Source organism: Sorex fumeus, unplaced genomic scaffold, assembly GCF_029834395.1.
Source record: "Sorex fumeus unplaced genomic scaffold, SorFum_2.1 ptg000006l, whole genome shotgun sequence".
Taxonomy (NCBI): Eukaryota; Metazoa; Chordata; class Mammalia; order Eulipotyphla; family Soricidae; genus Sorex; species Sorex fumeus.
In genome coordinates this window covers 27,213,727-27,218,513 of record NW_026606063.1, presented here as the reverse complement: position 1 = coordinate 27,218,513, position 4,787 = coordinate 27,213,727, and positions in this window count along the sequence as shown.

The window sequence follows — 4,787 nt, the reverse complement described above, 5'->3', positions numbered from 1 at the left end:
ACCAATGGAAAGGATGATGATGGGAAGGGAAACGCCACCCAAAGCTCCCTGCTTTCTTTTTTTCACTGTCACTGTCCTCCCGTTGTCCATCAATTTGCTCAAGCGGGCCCAGTAACGTCTCCATTGGAGAGTTTGTTGTTACTGTGTTTGGCACATCGAATACGTCACAGGGAGCTTGCCAGGCTCTGCCGTGCGGGTGAGATACTCTCGGTAGCTTGCCGGGCTCTCCGAGAGGGGAGGAGGAATCGAACTCGGGTTGGCCATGTTGGCTGCGTGCAAAGCAAACGCCCTACCACTGTGCTAAAGTTTTAATTGTATTTAAACATCATGGTTTACAAAATTGTTCTAATGATTTGTTCCAAGCATTCAATATCTCAACACTAATCCCACCACCACTGTCATCTCTCCACCACTGTCTCCATTTTCCCAGCCACCCTTCAAGCCTGTCCCTGTAGCAGGTCCACAATCGTTCATTTTATACTTTTTGTTACCACTAAAGAACTAATGGAATGATAAAAGAAAATGCTTCAGGGGGCTGGAGCGATAGCACAGTGGTAGGGCGTTTGCCTTGCACGCGGCTGACACTGGTTTGATTCCTAGCATCCCATATTGTCACCCAAGCACCACCAGGAGTAATTCCTGAGTGCAGAGCCAGGAGTAAGCCCTGAGCATTGCTGGTTGTGACCCAAAAAGAAAAAAAAAACAGTAAAAGAAAATTCATGAAAATTATTACATCTCACCATGGAGACTTTAAGTCATTGTCTGAGGGTTTATTTAGCTGTTGTTGCAAGTTAAGCCTTCTGTGTCAATGTTTTTATTACTTGAGGTTGGTTGGCTTCTACTTTACTTTCCCATCCTACCTGGTGTGCTCCTATGGGGATGTCAGTGTCGTGGACTTTGGAGATATCACTCCAGAAAATCCAGAATATTTAACTGGGCAGTCCAGCCAGAGGCATGGTGGCAATTGTTGGGGGTCTGAGTGTGGCTGCTGGGGTTTGGGTAGAGTGGGAACTTGGCCAGCCCTCTCCCAAGTCATCCGGGGACTGGTATCTGAGAGATTTTTGCAGTTAGTTGATCTCTTTCAAGATTTAATTATGAGTCTCTGGAAAAGGACTGGCAGATGAGCTTCCCCACAGCAGTGGCAGTGGGAACATGGGTCTGCTCTTTTACGACAGCAGCCATCACGGTTTAACTCAGTTACGTACCTTGCAGATGTTGATCTTGAATCGAATGGAACTCAAAAATAGAAGGGAAAAGAATGGCCATGACTTCTGCCGGTTTGTTGGTTTATTCAGGGTTTGGGGCCACACCCAGCGGTGTTCAAGTCTTACTCCTGGATCTCTGCTCAGGAATCACTCCTGGCAGGGCTCCAGGGGGCCATATGTGGTGCCAGGGATAAAACCTGGGTCAGCTGCATGCAAGACAAGTGTCTTACCCACTGTGCTCTCTCTCCAGCCCTGACTTTAAAAAAAAAAAAATACTCCCTAGCAGTATTCAGGGCCCCGGTGGTTCTTGGCAGAGGGAGTCCCTGCTTGACTGGGTGCTGGCATCACCTGCTAAGGACCAATCCAGTCAGTGTGCTCAGGGCAGGAATGACTTTGGCCCCTGGCATGACAGTGGTCTTATCAAACTATTTACAGAGCTGAGAACATTCCAGAGACACAGTGACCATTCCTTGCACTCTCTACATTTGGCCTCATCTATGAGCCCATGAGTGGTGGCCCCTCTGATTTTAGCCAAAGGCACTGAGAAGCTCTGAACCCGGGCAGTTGAGCCCAGGGTGTGTGGGTTTCACCAAGGCACAGCCCGCCTTTCAAAGATCCAGTGATACCTTACATTTGAAACCTCAGGAAGTGGAATGCCACTCTGGAGAAGAAAACATTAGCATTTATGATGGGAGAAGATCTTCACTACCCCAACCTCCCATCCACCTCACCCCCAACTCCACCCAAACCTGTTTGTCTTCTCTGGTCCCTGCCTCTTAATTACAGCGCCATTCACCTAATGGCCCCAACCATAAATTGCTGGCCCCTCCCTGCCTGTCACTCAGGCCTGACAGTTCTACACTGAGCACCTCTGGCTGGTCTCCAAGCTACTCAGTCACGACGGCTCAGGTCCTCATCCTTTCCCTCCTGGTGGGTTGCAAAACCTCTCTCCCATCCAAGCACTTGTCATCCCTCTGCCAGCTGTTTTCCAAAAATAGATCCACTGACACTGAGATCCTAGATCCTTCCATGGCTCTGTGTTGCCTCCAGCCTGAGAGCCTGACTCCCACACGTCATTTCCTGCCGCATACCCCGAACCCCGCCTCATCAGGTTCCTGATGGAGCCTTGTAGTCCACCTCAGGGCCTTGACTCAGGTCGCCTGTCCCAGATGTGTTCCCTCTTCTCCCAAGAACCTTTCCTCTGCCTTGATTCTGCTCGAACGCATCTTCTCTCTTCCCACTGGGGTATCACATCCCCAGCATGGAGCATCCACCTCTGTGAAGGAATTGAAAGGATTTGTGCTTTTATGCCCAGTCTCCAAGCTAAGGAACTTGAGGCGGGACCTGAGTTCAGCTGCCAATCTGTGCTTCCAAGGACTTGGTAGGAGATGCTGAGGTTAAGAAATTTGAGACCCGAATGTGAAAAATATCGCAGAGAAGAAATAATACAGGCAAGGTGCCAGAAATGCGTACCTCTGACATTTTACACATCTAGCTTACAATAATGAGATTTACACAATTAATTTCCACTCACTATTTCAAGCTCAAGAGAAACTTGGTAGGATCCCTCTGCTGTTTTCAAAGCGATGCCTGTACATTTGTTTTGCTTTATTAAAGATTGTGTGTTCACTACAAAGTATTTTGGGGTGCTTCGCTTGTTCCTCCTTGTACGTGTTAAAAGCCCCAGATTTTCTGGCCCAGCTCTAGTGTCCAACAATGGACCTAGAGGAGTTGCTCAGAGAATTTTTTGGATTTGATTTTTGTTGTTTGTTTGCTTTGGGGCGACACAAGGTGGTGCTTGAGATTTATTCCTGGCTCTGTGCTCAGGGATCACTCCTGTGGGCTCAGGGGAACACAGTGGATGTCAGGGATCAAACTGGGGTCGCTGATGCACAAGCTAAGTGCTCTACCTGCTGTACTATTGCTCGAGCCCCCGCTCAGAGTTTATGAAGCTCTGAAGTCATAAGGATTGGCAGATTTCTGCTCAATGCTCCTACTTGAACAATAATCTAGCCACAGACATCCTCAGAATAACTTCACACCAAACCACACCAGAGCCTTTCCTGCGTGAACAGAAATCCCACAATTTCAGGACTGAGTTTTGTTTCTTTTCTCTCTCGATACTTTTGGCTGAATTCCCCTAAACCTTTCCTCCTCCTTTTTTTTTTTTCAAAAAATTTTTTGACTCCTAATTTTTCCCCTTTTCTAATTATCATCAACAGGAGTAACTAAAAATCCCAAATCTTGGAGCCAACAGCCCTGCTGTTTAGATGAGAAACACAAAAGGGGAATGAAATTAAAAAAAAAAAATACTAAAATTTTTAGGTAGAGAAAACTCTTGGGGAAGAACTACTTTAAAAATGGTGCTCGTGGGGCCGGAGCGATAGCACAGCATGTAGGGCGTTTGCCCTGCATGCAGCCGACCTGGGTTCGACCCTCACTATCTCATATGGTCCCCCAAGCACTGCCAGGAGTAATTCCTGAGTGCAGAGCCAGGAATAACCACTGAGCATCGCTGGGTGTGACCCAAAAAGCAAAAAAAAACGGTTCTCGTGTCAACTTTGGGCAAATGACTTCACCCCTATGTGCTGGGATGAGAGACTACCATTTGAAATGGACGTTATTTTATGAAGAAGCCTAATGCCACTAGTAAACTTTCCTTCAAAGAGTAAAATATGCAAGTGTCAGCCAGCAAGCGCTGCCTCGGCCTCCCAGCCTTGCAATTGCAGTGAGCAGAACGGCTGCCCTCGCACGCTTAGTCACAGGCAGAGAGAGAGGTTGAGGGAAGGTGAAGGCCAATCTGACCAAGACAAGAGCTTTCTGGCAGCTCTGCTGCAACTGGTAAGTCTTCATCGGAAGGATGGGTCTGCAGTGAGGCATGAGGAAAAGAATGTGAGACAGCTGGGTTCCAGCTGCCAGCCGGAGGGTGACACCCAGCCTGATAGAGCGACTCTGCTGCCTTTCCAAAACAGGGCGATGGTGGGTGCCATGTAAACTATGTAGTAAGACTCCTCTGAGATGAGGATCATCTATGCTGGCATGACAGGGCGGCACCATCTTCATCAGCAAGCACCTTCACCAACACGCTGCAAAGTGAAGTCGCATTTCTCGAAGCCTCTGAAATGAGGCCATGTGGACAGTTATGATGAGAATGCAGAGAGCCAGCGTGTTCAGCCCAAGGCTCAGCTTAGAACTCAATCTAATACCCCCACCCCCCAGTCAGATACTATCTCTGAGAAATTCCACCATCCCACCAGGCTTCTGCCCCATACTCACGGGAAGGCTTCTCTGTAATGGGGGTCTCAAGTGAAAAGCAGAATATCAGACAGAAATACATCTCAGTGTTTCCACCACCCAGAGGGTATTGTCTGGTTAGGAGGCCCACACCCAGTGGTGCTCAGGGCTCCCTCCTGGCTCTGAGCTCAGGTATCACTCCTGGTGGGGTATAGGGGACCAATCTGAGGAGCCAGGGATCGAACCCAGGTCGGCCGTGTGGAAGGCAATACCTTACCAACTCTCTATTATGTCTCCAGTCCCAGGTCTAAGATTTTTGAAGCAAGGCATATGAGTTCAAGTCCTGAG